This window comes from Pleurodeles waltl, chromosome 3_1 (genome assembly GCF_031143425.1).
Source record: "Pleurodeles waltl isolate 20211129_DDA chromosome 3_1, aPleWal1.hap1.20221129, whole genome shotgun sequence".
NCBI lineage: Eukaryota > Metazoa > Chordata > Amphibia > Caudata > Salamandridae > Pleurodeles > Pleurodeles waltl.
Genome location: NC_090440.1, coordinates 354,885,271 through 354,902,750, shown reverse-complemented (window position 1 = coordinate 354,902,750; position 17,480 = coordinate 354,885,271).

Below are 17,480 nucleotides of genomic sequence, written 5' to 3'. Positions count from 1 at the left end.
CACTCGCTAAAAGAGCTCCAGCATAACAGGAAGAAGTACTGTGCAAAAGACCTTTTCAAACTCTAGTGGCATTTGATTCCCCAAGAGATCTCGCTCCTCTTGTGTAATTTTAACCTAAGCCGCCAGCCAAGATATTGCTCCATATTCTGCTCGCCCCCTAGAGATTGAGCTTGGTAGAGTCTTTAGTTGTAACTCATGAAAATGTCTCTGATCTGAGACCAAACTGAATCTTTAAATTCACTAACATAGCCTACCACAACTTTCTGGCATGTATGTACTGCTAAAAGATGCTTCACCCATTCATTATGGAATTCCTGCCAACTGGCTAGGAGCTTTTCTGCTGTTTTTTTATCTGTTAATTCATTGATTGCAGCATTAGCAATTGCTATCTGCTGCAGGACTACAACGGGATCTGGCCCATCAGTTATGGCTTCTGCCTAACTGAGGTTCTGATAGAGTTCCTTATTGAGCAGTTGGCTCTGTTTCTGATTGTTTAGACTAAAACTAAGGGTTTCCCCCCCCGCACACCTGATTAAAAGTATCCCAAACTACCCCTAATGGGGCACTTCCTACATCTAAGTTCAGAAACTCAGAGATCCAGAAATTAATCCTTTGGACATAAGCTGGATCACACTGAATACATCTCTGTAAAGACCAGCTCATAACAGTGCTTGTAAGCCCTTCCAAGGAGAGTTCAATTACCAAAGGGTTATGGTCTGACATAAGTCGGAAACAGCTCTATTTGAGCCCCCTTTAATACATTCAGTGTCAAAAAGAAATAGCTCAACCGAGACAGAGAACCATGAGGGGACACATTATACGTAAAACCAGGATTTGATACTTTAAGCTTAAGTCAAGCATCCACCAGACCAATCTCTTTTTGGAAGCTACAAAGAGCTCTATACACACATGGTTTACGGCCTGAGTAAAGACCAGAATTCGGGCCAGTTGCATCCCAGGGGCTAACCCTGGATCCATTAAATTTACATCACTACATACAATATATGGGGTGGGCCAAGCCACAAACTCTACTGAGAGGAAATCTATAACATTCAGTGCATCTAAAATTAAGCACAGTGACAGTGAACAAAAGGAAAAAGACCCTGAGCTATACCAACATGCTATTATAGCCCATCTCTCATATTTGTATGCGGAGCAACGTCTAAAGTTGCGTAACTTGTTACGAGCCAGAATGGCAAACCCCCTGGTGCTCGTGTCCTCGGTGGTGCATGTCACCAGCATCTAGCCTAAATTTTGCAACAAATTCCTATTAATTTGATCTATGTGGGTTACCTAAAGACATTAAGGCCCTCATTACAACCGTGGCGGTCGATGTTAAAGCGGCGGTAATACCGCCAACAGGCCGGCGGTAAAAACAATGTGATCACGACCACGGCGGAAACCACCAACACAGACAGCCACTTTAACACTCCAACCTCCACGGCGGTAGCAACAAACACCGCAGCAGTCACTGACAACAGACAGGCGGAAGACAATGTACGGCCCACCCCATCGCAACCCGCCTATCTGCCAGGTTTTCCGGCGCGGTACCAACACCATCAAAAGCATGGCGGAAACAGAACACAGAAGGGAAACCACTCACCTCTCAACACTCAACGAAGAACCAGGACGCCATTGAGCCCGAGTTACAGGTCCTGCCCATGCTGGTCTACCTCCTCATCTACCCGGAATACGAAAGGCGGCATCGACAACCATGGTGAGTACTGCACCTAGTACACAGGGGAGGGGGGAGGAAAAAGGGAGTGACAGACATGCAACACGCAACACCCCCACCCCCACCCCAACACCATACACACAAACACATGCATCAATATTACATTTACACCCCGTAAACCCCTGGACGAACACAAGGACAAAAGGAATTGAGTTAAATCAGTGATATATTAGAAATAGGCAGATATATGTAATGAATAGAAAAACAGTATTTACAAAAATATACAATATATACATAAGGCCGTACATTGTCCCTTCCAAATATCCGTGGGCCACTTGGCCAAAAATCATGGGCCAAGCCCACACTTGACTCCTGCCTCAATACAGAGAGAACACTGCAGGGGCATCTGGTCGAAAACACACAGGCACCTCAGATGGACGGGGAACGGGGGCACCTCAGCCGGAAGATGGAATAATGCCACTGCTCCTCGAGGGAGCTCCATGCCCAAAGCGATGTCCTGGGGATTGCAAGGCCACAGTCTCTCAAGTGGGTGGGTTGCCCACTGCTTGGTCCTGGGGAGTGCAAAGCCACAGTCTCTCAAGTGGGTGGTTTGCCTACTGCTTGATCCTGGGGAGTGCAAAGCCACAGTCTCTCAAGTGGGTGGTTTGCCCCCTCCTTGGTCCTGGGGAGTGCAAAGCCACAGTCTCTCAAGTGGGTGGTTTGCCCACTGCTTGGTCCTGGGGAGTGCAAAGCCACAGTCTCTCAAGTGGGTGGTTTGCCCACTGCTTGGTCCTGGGGAGTGCAAAGCCACAGTCTCTCAAGTGGATGTTTTCTTCCACTGGTTCTGGAGGGGGCTTTGTGCCCAGTGTGCTTCATCCTGCCAAGGATAGGGTGAGTGGATGCATTTCTCCACTTGTTCTGGAGGGGGCCTTGTGCCCAGTCTGCTTCATCCTGCCAAGGATAGGGTGAGTGGATGCTTTTCTCCACTGGTCCCGGAGCGGGCCTTGTACCCAGTGAAGCAATACTTGGGGTGTGGCAGTTCACATTCCCTCACCTGGGTGTCTGAGGCATGAGATTTGCAGGGAACAGGTTGCATGATAGTCCATGGAGGCAGGGCTAGAGTCCACTCTGCTGCGGCTAAGGCTGCAAACTGGTGGTAGTGCAGGTGTTGGTGGGGGTGCTGCCAGTGGTGGTGGGAGGCTCCAGCCCTCCTCCTGCAGCCTGGGACGGCTGCCCACTGGGGCTGCTGCTGCTGGTAGTGGTCCTACTGTCAACGGTGCAGGTGGCGGTGGTTGCGGCGGGGCTTGTGGCGGTGCTAGCAGCGGTACAGGTGGTGATGCTGGCTGTGGTGCAGGTGCTGCCAGTGGTGGTGGGAGACTTCAGCCCTTCTCCTGCAGCCTCAGACGTCTGCCCACTGGGGCTGCTGCTGCTGGTAGTGGTCCTACTGTCAGTGGTACAGGTGGCGGTGGTTGCTGCGGTGTCTGCAGCTGTGCTAGCGGCGGTGCAGGTGGCGGTGCTGGCCGTGGTGCAGGTGCCGGTGCTGCCAGTGGTTTAGGGAGGCTCCAGCCCTTCTCTTGCAGCCTCGGATGGCTGCCCACTGGGGCAGCTAATTCTGACAGTAGTGGTGCTAGCGGCGGTGCAGGTGGCGGGGCCTGCAGAGGGGCTGCTGCCGGTGCTGGCCACGGTGCAGGTGGGGGTGCTGGCGGTTGTGCTGGTAGCCATCAGGCTTTCACCTGCAGGATCCGACAGCTGAAGTGCCTTGCCTGGTGTTTTCTGTCCCTTCATCACCTTGGCAGATGGTGGTGTGACCTTGGGTCTGCCTGCTGGAGGTTTTTGAGGAGGCCTTGCTGGGTGGTTCGTGCTCCTTGGCCTTGCTGCTTGCTGTCCCCTTCTTCACCTTGGCAGCTGGCAGAATGGTTTTGTCCTTTGCAGGGGTTGCTGGCACACATGCTGGCTTGACGGGTGTCCCCTTTGAGCCTCTGTGAATTGCAGGTACCACAATGGACGTCAACTTGGTGGCTGAGGTGCTGGCCTGGGTTCTGGACACCCTGGCCCGAGGGAAAGGACGGGGGGAGGCGGATGGAAGAGGTAAATGTTTGCCAGAAAAAGCTTCTTAGAAACACTGGGGCGGTAAGAGGGAGAGGGTTTGGGAGTGGAGGAAGAGGTAGTGGTTGTAGGAGGTGTCTGTCTGCTGACTTTGGTTGCAGGTGCATGAGCTGGATGCTGTTGTGAGGTGGATGGTGAGGTGGGTGGGTGCTTACGTTTGTATACTTTGAGAGGAGGGATCACAGACACACTGGAAGAGGACACAGGGAACGTGTGAATGGATGTGAGTTGGTGACTGATCGTGAGGGGTGTGTTGTGATGGGCGTGCTGGTGATGGAGGTAGTGGATGAGGATGTAGTGCATGCAGGTGTGGAGGCAGTGAATGTTGGTGTGTCTGCATGGCGATGGTGCTTGTGTGATGAAGTGTGGTGCTTCTGTTTGCCTAAGCTACTCCTGTGTGTTGATTTTGGTGAATGCTGGTCTGAAGGTGTGCTTGGGATAGGCTGGGGCTGAGGGGATTGGGACTGGTTAGAGGAAGCTGGAAGGGGGGAGGCTAGAGACAGGTACAAGGGCTGTCATCAGTGCTGAGGCCACAGCCTGAAATGCTCTCTGTTGAGCCGCCACGCCAGAGTGAATGCGCTCCAAGTATGCATTTGTTTGTTGCAAATGCCTCTCGACACCCTGGATGGCATTCATTATGGTTGATTGCCCAACAGTGAGGGATCTCAGGAGGTCACTAGCCTCCTCACTCAGGGCAGCAGGGCTGACTGGGGCAGGGCCTGAGTTGCCTGGGGTGAAGGAAATGCCCACCCCCCTGGGTGAGCGGGCACGGGAAACACGCTGAGGGGCTGCTGGGAGGGTGGTGCTGGTAGGGGGTGTGGCGGCTGTCCCTGTTGTTGGGGTGGGCACAGAGGTGTCCACCACCGCCAGGGAGCTTCCACCAGAGGATGTGTCGCTGTCTGTGATCTTCCCTCCTGTGGCTGTCGTGGTGCTCCCCTCGCCCTCCATCCCACTGGTGCCCTCACCCACGGTGGATTCGGCCTCCAGGCCCATGTGGGATGCAGCTCCCTCCGTCGCTGGTGCCTCTGCTCCTCCGCCAGATGATGCTAATGCACACAAGGACAGGGTGACAAAACAAAAAGGGGGTAAGAGACAGAGTATACACTTGGTCAATGCCAGCAACAACACTACTATTGGCGTACACAACACACAGGGAGCAGCCCTATGCACTAGGCCATGCACTACCAGTTACTAAGATAGTCACCAGCCCATGGGGTACAATGCCTACAGCCATTAGCTGCACACCTAAAGGCCACATGACCCTGCCTAGTAGTAGATGCCAACTAACACTATTGGGGTAGGAGTGCTTCATAGCCTGCCCATTAAGGGACCTACCCTGCCATCTTTGCCCTGGCCTAGGGGCACCCATAGCCCACATCCCCCGCCCAGGTAACTCTTAACGTGTGCAAAGTAAGGATTCAGAATCTGTACTCACCCCCTTGTGGCTGCTGTGATGCCTTCAAGCGCCCATCCAACTCTGGATAGGCCACCTCCAGGATGCAGAACATCAGGGGGTTCATGGTGCGACGGGCACCCCTTCCTCGTTGGGAGGCCAGTCCCAGCTGGGCCTCTGCCATCTTCTTTGCCCAGCGGCGCAGATCCTCCCACCTTTTGCAGCAGTGGGTGCTCCTCCTGTCAAAGACCCCCATGGTCTGCACCTCCTTTGCGATGGCACGTCAAATACCCTTTTTGGGGTGGGTGCCGACTTGCATGGAAAAAACAGCAGAAAAGTGAATTAGTCAACCTTCCGGACCGTCATACACATGGCCCACCAGAACCCTCCCATCCCCTGACGCACATACACTGACCACTTTACATGCAGCATCTGACCAGAACGCTTCTGCCCCCCCTACATGTGGCTTACACACACAGCACTACATATATTCATGGCCCACGCATCATGCTCGCAGTGTACTCACCTGTTTGTCTGGAGGACCGTAGAGTAACGTGTACCAGTTTCTCCAACTCCTCCACAGTGAAGGCTGGGGCCCTCTCCCCCGACACATGAGCCATTGTCGCTTCCAGACACAGGTCACAGCAGCACTTGCAGTATAGGTCCTCTCCTGTTGAAGGTCAGGTAGTGAGTGAGTGAACAGATAAAAAATGGTGATCACGTCTGCGGCGGTGCGTACAGTCACGGTCGGGGTACATCGCCATTGGCTCCTGGGCCTCCTGTCCACTGGCGCCGGCAGAGGTGGAAGGCTGTTCATCGCTTTGGCTAGTGTCAGGGGCCCGTTGGTGTGCCACTGCCTCCCTCATGGTGTTGGCCATGTCAGCCAGCACCCCTGCAATGGTGACCAGGATGGTGTAGATGTGTTTGAGATCCTCCCTGATCCCCAGGTACTGTCCCACCTGCAGCCGCTGGGTCTCCTGCAACTTGGCCAGTATCTGGCCCATGGTCTCCTGGGAATGGTGGTATGCTCCCAGGATGTTTGTGAGTGCCTCCTGGAGAGTGGGTTCCCTGGGCCTGTCCTCCCACTGTCGCACGGCAGTCCTCCCAGCTTCCCTGTTGTCCTGTACCTCTGTCTCCTGAACCGTGTGCCCACTGGCCCCAGGTCCCTGATCGTCCTGGGTTTGTGGGGTTGACTGAGGTCCCTGTAGTGGTGGACACACAGCTGATTGACGTGTCCTGGGGACAGTGGCATGGGCCTGCTGACTGGGTGCTGTGCTGGTATTTCCTGAGGGGGGAGGCTCTTTGGTGGGTTGGGACTGTGGCAGGGGAACCGACTGTCCAGAGGTCCCGGATGGGCCAGGTTGGTCATCCTGATCCAGGCATGCAGAGCTGCTGTCTTCACTGTAGGCCTCTTCAGGGGGTGGGACTGGATGTAGCTGGCACCTCCTCTCCGGTGACGTTGAGTGTGGGTCCTGTGGGGATGCAAACGCAGTGTCAGTCTATCTGAGTGTGCCATCTTGTGCATGGGTGTGTTTCCCTCTATGATTGTGATTTCCCTGTCAGCTTGGCCTTGGGTGAGTGGTGATTTTGTGGCCTGGGGGAGTCTCTCTACTGGGCATGTTGTGGTGATGGGTGTCCATGCAAGTCTGTGATGAGGGTCCATGCATTGGTGTTACATGCAGGGCTTGGCATTGGGATGGGTGGGTTGTGATGGTGGGGTATGTGTGAGGTGGTGGAGTGATGGGGGTGAGGGTCGGGGTAGAGGTTTGTGATGGCATGCAGGTAGGGTGTGGGGGATAAAGTGGTAAATATTTGACTTACCAGAGTCCAGTCCTCCTGCTGCTCTTGCGAGGCCCTCAGGATTCATTATTGCCAAGACTTGCTCCTCCCATGTTGTTAGTTGTGGGGTAGGGAGTGGGGATCCACCGCCAGTCCTCCGTATGGCTAACTGGTGTCTTGCAACCACGGAACGCACCTTCCACCGTAGTTCGTTCCACCTCTTCCGGATGTCATCCCTTGTTCTTGGATGCTGTCCCACGGCGTTGACCCTGTCCACGATCCTCCGCCATAGCTCCATATTCCTTGCAATGGACGTCTGCTGCACTTGTGATCCGAATAGCTGTGGCTCTACCTGGATGATTTCCTCCACCATGACCCTTAGATCCTCCTCTGAAAACCTGGGGTGTCTTTGGGGTGCCATGGATGTGGTGTGAGTGGTATGTATGAGGATGTGTGGGGTGATGTGTTGTGGTGTGTGCTGTGATGTGCGTGAATGGTGTATGGGTGATGGTGTTCTGTGTCTCAGGTTGAGTGGGAGCTCCTTGGTTGTGTCTCTCTCTGTTGGCAATCTTTTTTTTCTTTGAAAGGGTTGTGGGTAATGTGGGTGGGTGTTTTATAGTGGTGTGGGTGTGTGGGTGTGGTGTGTGTATGTGTGTCAGGTGTGTGTACTTTGAATTGTCCAATGTGGTGTAGTTTTGTAAATGTGTGCATATTTTGAGCGGAGCAGTGTGTACCGCCAATGGTTTACCGAGGTTGAAAGACCGCCACTGTGATTCGTGGGTCGTATACTGTGGGCGTATTCCTGTTGGCGTGACAGTGTGGGTTTTGCTATCGCCAGTTTATCACTGACCTTTGGTCTGGTGGACTTGTGTGGGTGTCTGTAGAGTGGCGGATTTCTTAGTGTGGGTCGTAGCAGAATACCACTGTGGTCACGGTATGTTGGTGGCCGTCAGCACGGTGGTAGGCGGCATTTACCGCCAGGGTTGTAATGAGGGCCTAAATATCAACTTCCAGGGCTTTCATGTCCTTTGCTACCCTTCTTCATTTCCCCCCATCGTTCAAGCCCCCTGTTGTTCAAGCCACATATAGCTATACGCAATTTAGCCATGATACTGGTTTACCACATTGAACAGATGACCCATCATAATATTGATCACACAGCATCAACTCCGGTTGATCGCTTATTTCTCCAGTATGGCCCATCCACTTCCTTTTGCTTATCAGCTCACCTTCTCTGTGACACTGCTCACCTCTCCCTGCTACTACTGCTGTTGATACTGAATGTTACCAAAAAGAGCAATCAACATGGAACCTTTACCTCTCCACCTGCTTCTGCGAACCAATATTGACTATTTGAATTACATATATTAACAATCATTGAACTTCAAATCGTATTGAAATAAATATTAAACAATATGTGTGTGCTAAAATATTAAATGCATACATATTGAGAATTTAAAAATGTGCATTTGAATATATGAAATAGAATAGGAGTACATAAGCAGGAAAAATGTGAAGATTAGGTCATCTAGACCCTTAGTCTTATGTTGTGGAAGTGTATTACATAAGTTAATTGCGAACTAAGCTTTTTTGTGAAAGAAACAAGCCAATATTAAAGTATATTATTATTTTGTCAGAAAACGGTTGCATTGAAGAATATAGTTAAAAGAACACTGTTTGTTCAGAAATATTGTATTGTATGTAGGTGTTGGCAGAATTTTGATTACGCTGGAGTAACTGGAATAATTATGTGATTAGTCCTGCTCACATAATTGAGAGTAAGTTGGTGGGAAAAAAATCAAACTGCAGTAACACATTTAGGCCCTCATTACGACTTTGGCGGTCTTGTCAAAAGACTGCCGAGGCCGCAGGCGCCAACATACCCCCAGTGCTGGTGGTATGTGTGGCACCCTAATATGACTTTTCCGTTGGGCCAGCGGACGGAAACAGCGTTTCCGCCCGCTGGCCCAGTGGAAAAGTCACATCAACATTGAAGCCGGCTCATAATAGAGCCGGCGGCAATGTTGATGTGCAGCGGGTGCAGCAGAACCCGTTGCGCATTTCACTGCCTGTAATTCAAGGTGATTAGCTCTCTAATACACCTGGACCAATCCTGCTTTATGCTCAGCCGAGCCATGAGGCACAACATCAGGTGAGTTCACAGTGCCTTAGCATTGGCTGGTAGATTACCAAGGCCCCAGACTCTTTTCCCAGATGACTTCCATAAAACCTTTATTACCAGAGGGTAATATTAGCTGTTCTCTCTACTGTCAAAGATTAATTTTGGCTCTAACGTCACAAGATCAGTACAGCTGCTCTACAAACAATTGACTGCATGGATTACAATCAGGGTTCGGTCTCTGATACCTTTTAGGTACAGCAGGGTGCCCAACAAGGATGCCCACATTCCTGTTTGTTCTTCACCCTTGTGATCGAGCCCCTAACCTAATGGCAAAGAGTAGGTGTCCTGGGAAGGGGACTGGAGTGGGCCCCAGGTGTATCTCACTGAGTGACGTTGTACGCTGATGATGGTCTCATATTCTTAGATAAATCTCCACAAACCTAACTCAGAGTTCTCCAGGTCCTACAAAAGTTCGGTAGATTCTCCGGACTCCTCATCAATAAATCCAAGTCCTCTGCATATTCAATTGAGCCTTCCCCATAGAGGATGGAATGTGTGGGTGACCTGAGGGTATGGGAAAGAAGCTTTAAATATCTTGGGGTGTTTGTGACTGTTGGCATCTAGTTGGCATGGAAGAATAATATTCAACCACAGCTCGATTGGTTGTTCTAAAGATCTCGAGTTTTGGTCAGTACTTCCCTTGTCCTCTCTGGGACAATCTGCTATCCACAAAGTGGTGGGTTTGCCCTACCTACTGTATCAAACACAGAATTTCTCCCACCAAATCAACTGCTCCTTCACCCATATCAATGCAACATTGAGGGTGTTTATGTTTAAACAACCTTTCACATCTGAGAAATTGGCAAAGTAGGATGTTCAGATCACTCATTTATTATATGGGGGACTATATTCCTGGATCTACCACTGGCTATGAAGATGGTGTTCCAAGTATGGAATGCAATGACAAGGGCTCTGAGGTGGGTGAGGTGCCTGACAAAAGAAACCTCCCTGTGGATGTGACGTTGGCTTCGCCAGGTGTCAGAACTGCATAGTTTCAGGGAATGGGATCTTATAAGTATTTCAAAATTGGGGAATATCATGTTGGTGTATTACTAGAATCCTTTACAGGAGGAATACAGCCTCCATTGTAGTAATTTTTTAGGCACCTATATCTCTGCCATGCCATAATGCTTTGCATAACTGAGTTGGAGGATCTTCCTGATCATAACCCACTGCAAGCCATGATTACATCTCCTAGACTCTCACACATTTATTGCTCCCTTGTTGTAAGTAACCCTGATTCCTTTGACAAACTGCAGGACTCATGGTAGAGGGATTTGGACTCCCTTTCAAAGGATGGCTGGAGAGAGGCAGAGGTACCTCCCGAAGAGGCTGCAATCACCACACAATTCAGTGCCATACACTTAAAGTAGTTTCATCTGGCATATTTCTCATGTGACAGAAGATGGAAAATGGGAGTAGTGACTTTATTGTTAAGTTTAAGATGCTCAATCCAGCAAGGGAAACCATCACCACATGATCTGGGGGTGCAAGAATTTGATCTCATTCATTTTGGGAGATGGTGCTCACATGCTTGTGTGAAGTGTTGGGGTGGAGGTTGCCCAGAGTCCTCAGAATAGCCCTCCTGCGTGTCACAACAGATGTAGACAGCAACAAATGTAAATTTACACTGCTGTTGTTGGGCCTGCTGGCCAAGTGAGACATAGTAAAAACATGAAAGGATTGCAACCAGCCATCATTGGAGTGATGTAAGAAGCGGCTAAACTGCTAAATGACCGTGGAAAAACCAATTTATGCTATCAAGGGGTGTCCATACAATCATCATGGTGCCAATACAGGGGTATCCTCCAGCACTTTGTTCCGGACGATTATGGACTTTACAAGGACCTAGTGCAAATGTGTTTAGGTGAAAAGGAAAGGCAATGGAGAATGAGGATGATTTATGATCAAGTTTATTGACTGTACGCATGCATTCCTGGTAGAGCAACAACAATACTTTCAGTATAAGTGCCCATGATGGTGCACCTTCCTTTTTTCCTTGTTCTAAAATGAAAAACCCTAATAAAATGTTTCATTTAAAAAAACAAATGATAGAATTGGTAAACACCGAAGTGGCATATTTAATTTTCCAATAAGGTAATAGCTTATGAGTAAGAAAATACATCAGTGGCATGGAAATGTAAGTGTTGCCTATGAACTGCAGCACACGTAGGCCCGTATTTATACTTTTTGACGCTAAACTGCGCTAACGCAGTTTAGCGTCAAAAAATTTAGCGCCGTCTAACGCCATTCCGAAGCGCCATGCGGGCGCCGTATTTATGGAATGGCGTTAGCCGGCGCAAGCAGACCGGCGCTGCCTGGTGTGCGTGGAAAAAAACCACGTAGACCAGGCAGCGCCGGCGTAGGGGGAAAATGGCGCTAGGGCGTCTTAAAATGGCGCAAGTCGGGTTGACGCTAAAAAATCGTCTTAACCCGATTAGCGCCATTTTTTCGACGCCCAGACGCCATTTAAATGACTCCTGTCTTAGTAAAGACAGGAGTCATGCCCCCTTGCCCAATGGCCATGCCCAGGGGACTTATGTCCCCTGGGCATGGTCATTGGGCATAGTGGCATGTAGGGGGGCACAAATAAGGCCCCCCTATGCCACCCAAAATAAATTGAAAAATAACAAAAATTATACTTACGTGAACTTACCTGAATGTCCCTGGGGTGGGTCCCTCCATCCTTGGGTGTCCTCCTGGGGTGGGCAGGGGTGGCAGGGGGGGTCCCTGGGGGCAGGGGAGGGCACCTGTGGGCTCATTTTGAGCCCACAGGCCCCTTAACGCCTACCCTGACCCAGGCGTTAAAATGTGGCGCAAATGCGGGGTTTTTTGACCCGCCACCTCCCGGGCGTGATTTTTGCCCGGGAGTATAAATACGACGCATTTGCGTCGCCGTCATTTTTTTAGACAGGAACGCCTTCCTTGCATCTCATTAACGCAAGGAAGGCGTTCACGCTAAAAAATGACGCTCTTTGCCAATACTTTGGCGCTAGACGCGTCTAACGCCAAAGTATAAATATGGTGTTAGTTTTGCGCCGAATTTGCGTCGAAAAAAACGACGCAAATTCGGCGCAAACGGAGTATAAATACGGGCCGTAGTATCATCTACTAAGCTGAAAACATGACTTCATACCTTTGTGTGTACCCTGACTTCTCCAGTTTTTAAACCTGCAGGCAAACCTGTCAAAATAACCTCTTTTTCACAGGAAAGAACCCTACTTTTGAAAATTAAATAAGGCACCACTAGTAGACCGTGTAGCCCACCAGGTAGGGTGTCTAGTACTTAAACCAGGAACATGTAAGAATTGTATGATGGCATGTTCCTAGAGCGATAAGGCACCAAAAGCTATTTTAACTGGGCTTTAGCTGATCATAAGAGGAAAACTGAAGTGCATTTAAAATACTATGGCCCTCATTATGACATTGGCGGTAAATCCCGCTTACTGCCATGCCGACTGCCGCCAACATATCGCCGCCACGGCGGATAACCACCAAGCATATTATGACACACACATATCAATCTGTCACTATACAGCCACACACACAAGTCCGCCAGCCCAAAGGTCAGTGATAAACTGGCGGTATCCAAACCCACACCAGTACGCCAACAGAATTATGCCCACAGCATTATGACCCATGAATCACTGCTGCAGACATTCAATGGCAGTAAACCATTGGCGCTACATACCACTGTGCTCAAAATACCCACACTCAAACAAAACTACACCACATTGGAGAATTTCAAACTACACACATCTGACACAGATACACACACCACACCTACACACCCACACCACTATAAAACACACACCCACAATACCCACAACCCTTTATGACTAGAAATATTTGATACCAAAGAGAGACAACAAGAGCGCACACACAACCAGAGCCCCATAACATCGTCACCTATACACCATCCACACACTTTACATCACACACCCCAGCATATCACCCCACACACCCTCACCCTCACCACTCACACTACACCGATGGTACCACAACAACACCCCAGATTCTCTGAGGAGGAGCTGAAGGTCATGGTGGAGGTAATCATCCGTGTAGAGCCACAGCTATTTGGAGCACAGGTGCAGCAGACATCCAATGCCAGGAAATGAGCACTTATAGCACTTGCACAAGAGGGGGGATCCCAGTGGGGTGACGGATAGCAGATATCAGGTCAGGCACCAATTGGGCACACAGCTCTGTGATTGTGGCCCTGTCCAGTCTATAGGTGAGGATAATGTGCCTGTCCTCAATTGTTGTCAAGTACACCAGGGGTCTGTACACAGGGGTATGTCTCCATCTCCTCTTTATCCGCAGCGGTTGCAATCTATGTGGCAAAAAGGTGTGGAGCTGGTTAGTATCTCTAATTTTCACCCACTACCCTTCAATGCATGTTGTGATTGTAATAGTATGTTTTTAGGAGAGGTCCAAATGGTGCATATGTGTACTGTGACGCAGATAGGAGCCATGGCCTGCCCCCTCCCTGTAATGGCGTCCGCCTGTCCTGTTTGGAGGGACAGGTGGAAATGAGGTAATTCCACTGACGTTGTGCGCTGTTCTGGGAGTTAGTCGAAAACCGCTGTGCAACTCCTCATTGGTTAACATTGGGCCCTAGTATGCACCGCCGTGGACGTGACCGCCATTTTGTTCACTGACTTGCTACCTGACCTTCAATAGGAGAGGACCTACACTGCAAGTGCTGCTGTGACTGACCATGGCTCGTGTCAGTGGGGAAAGGGCCCCTGCCTTCACCTTCTTGGAGTTGGAGAGACTGGTGGATGGTGTCCTACCCCAGTACCGAATGCTGTATGGGCCTCCAGACCAACAGGTGAGTACACTGTGAGTATGATGCATGGTGTGTGAATGCATGGAGTGCTGTGTGTGAACGCTTCATGTAGGGGGGCGTTGGTGGATGAGCCCTGGGCAGTGTGCTGCATGTATGGTGGTCCATGTCTGTGTTAATGGGGATGGGAAGGGGCATGGTGGACCGTGAGTGTAACAGGCAGGATGGTCGGACTAATATCTTTCCCTATGTCCATTTCCCTGCAGGTCAGCACCCATCAGAAGAAGGGTATGTGATGTGCCATCGCCAAGGAAGTGCGGACCCTGGGGGTCTAAGGCAGGCAGAGCACCCGCTGTTGCAAACGGTGAGAGGACCTGAGACGCTGGGCACAGAAGATGGCGGAGGCCCAGCTGGGGATGGCCTCCCAACGAGGTAGGGGTGCCCGTGGAACCCTGACCTCCCTGATGGCCCGCATACTGGCGGTGGCCTATCCGGAGCTGGATGGGTGCTTGGGGGCATCACAGCATCTACATGGGTGTGAGTGCAGTGCCCCAATATACAACTTGCGCATGGTGGGGTGGTATCCGGATGGGGGATGTACGCCTGTGGGTACCCCTAGACCAGGCCTGACATTGCAGCGTAGGTCCCATGTTGGGCAGGGTCTGATGTAAAATACCTCCAACCAAGCTAGTAGACATCACCTACTGGAAAGAGGTCTGTGGGTCGCAGGTATGCTGCAATTGGTGTTAGGTGTCCCTATCCATGGCCTGGTGACTAGCATTGTGACTGGTACTGCATTGCCTGGTGCCTAGGGCTGTTCCCTGTGTGTATGTGTTGTGTACGACAACAGTGGTGTCGTTGGCGCCATTGACCAAGTGTATCCTTTGTCTCTTCCCCCCACTTTTTGTTTTGTCACCCTATCCTTATGTGCATTAGCATCATCTGGCGGAGGAGCAGAGACACCGGCGACAGAGGGAGCTGCATCCCACAGGACCCAGGACGCCAAATCCACCGACGATGAGGGCACCAGTGGGACGGAGGGTGAGGGGAGCACCATGGCAGATACAAGAGGGGACAGTTCAGACACTGATTCCTCTTCCAATGGAATCTCCCTGGTGGTGGCGGACACCTCTGTGCCCACCACAGGTACAACCGCCACCCCTGTACCAGCACCGCCCTTCCAGCAGCCCCTCAGTGAGTTTCCCGTGCCCTTTCACCCAGGATGGTGGGCATCTCCTTTGCCCCAGGCACCTCAGGCCCTGCCCCAGTTAGCCCCGCTGCCCTGAGTGAGGAGGCTATTGACCTCCTGCGATCCATCTCTGTCAACCATTGTGAATGCCATCCAGGGGCTGGCAGCCCAAATGCAACAGACAAATGCTTTCCTGGAGGGCATTCACACTGGCATGGCGGCCCAACAGATATCAATCCAGGTTCTGGCCTCCTCTCTGATGGCAGTCATTGTCCCTGTTTCTAGCCTCCCCACTCCAACTTCCTCTTCTCAATCCCATTCCCATCAACCCCAACCTATCCTAAGCACACAATCAGACGAGCATGCACCCAGGACAACACACAAGAGTGGACATGGCAAGCACAAGCACCACACTTCATCCCACAGGCACTCACACAAACACCATCCAGATGCAGACATACCAACATCTACTGCCTTCACTGTGGCCCCCTCCTCCTTGTTGTCCAGCACCCTCCCAGTTGCGTCTACACTCACACCGGAATGCGCTACATCCTCCTCCACTACCCCATCACCAGCACAACTATCAGCACACGCCTCTCACTGGCAGTCCTCACATCCATACACACGTCCTCTGTGACCTCTCCCACTGTGTCTGTGCCCCCTTCTCCCAAAGTACACAAACGCAAGCACTCAGACACCCAAAGGCCATCCACCTCACAACAGTATCCAGCCCATGCACCTGCACCCAAACACATCAGACAGGTACCCGCTACAACCACTCCTTCTACCTCCACTCCCAGGCCATCTCCCTCTTCCTGCCCCAATGTCCCTAAGAAGCTTTTCCTCGCTACCATTGACCTCTTCCCTAGCCCTCCCCCACCCCATCCCTCACATCAGGCCAGGGTGGTCAGAACCCAGGCAAGCACCTCAGCCACCCAGTCCAGGGGCACAGTAGTGTCCACAGCTACACCAGGTGAGAGAAGATCCCGGGCACCAGGCAGCCACACTGATAGGGTGCCTGTACCAAATGCTGCAAGGAAGGGCAAGGAGGCACCCCCAGCTGTTGCAAAGAAGGGCACGGAGGCACCCCCAGCTGATGCAAAGAAGGGCAAGGAGACACCCCCAGCTGATGCAAAGAAGGGCAAGGGGGCACCCCAAGCTGATGCAAAAAAAAGGGCAAGGAGGCCCCCCCAGCTGATGAAAAAAAGGACAAGAGGCCAGGTGCTGGAACTCAGTTGGAGGGTCCACCACCAACCATGGTGGGTCAGCGTCCGAGGCTGCAGGGGCTTGGCTGGAGCCTCCCCCCACCATTGCCAGCACCGCCACAAGCAGCGTCACCAGCACCGCGACCAAAACTGCCACCAGCACCACTGCCAGCGGCAGCAGCCCGAGTGGGCAGCCATCCGAGGCTGCAGGGGATAGGCTGGAGCCTCCCCCCACCACTGCCAGGACTGCCACCACTGCCAGCAGCAGCAGCACAAGTGGGCAGCCATCCGAGGCTGCAGGGAAAGGGCTGGAGCCTCCCCGCACCACTGCCAGCAATGCTACCAGCACCACTGCCAGCAGCATCAGCCAGAGTGGGCAGCCATCCGGGGGTGCAGGGGAAGTGCTGGAGCCCCCCCCACCACTGCCAGCACCGCCACTGCCACCACTGAGCAGCCATCACCACCTGTGGACAGTGTGTAGTCCTTCACCCATAGGCTGTTGTGCGGCCTGGCCCCTGCAAATCCTGTGGGTCTGACACCCAGGTGAGAGACTGTGGCCCTGCACTCCCCAAGATCTGCATCACATGGCACAGAGCCCCCTCCAGAACCAGTGGAGAAGCCACCCACTCACCGCATCCTCCCCAGGATGAACATAACTGGGCACAATGCCCCCTCCAGAACCAGTGGAGAATCCATCCACTTGAGAGACTGTGGCCTTGCACTCCCCAGGACCAAGCACAGGGCATGTTGCCCCCTCTGGAGCATGTAGGCAAGTCACCCACTTGAGACACGGTGGCCTTGCACTCCCCAGGACCAAGCAGTGGGCAAATCACCCACTTGAGAGACTATGGCCTTGCACTCCCCAGGGCCAAGCACAAGGCATGTTACCCCCTCCAGGACCAGTGGCGTTTTACCATCTTCCGGCTGAGGTGCACCCCCATTCCCCGTCACCCTGAGGTGCCTGTCTGTTTCGACCTGATGCCCCTGCAGTGTTCTCTCTGTGTTGTTGCAAGAGTGAGGTTGGGCCTCGGACTTTGTGCTGTGGCCCTGCGGCCCATGGACATTGAGGACTGGGCAGTGTCCCTTGCATTGTAAATATGTATCTACCTTTTTATTTGGCTGCACGTAATACTAATATATTTATCTTAGTACACTCTTTTTA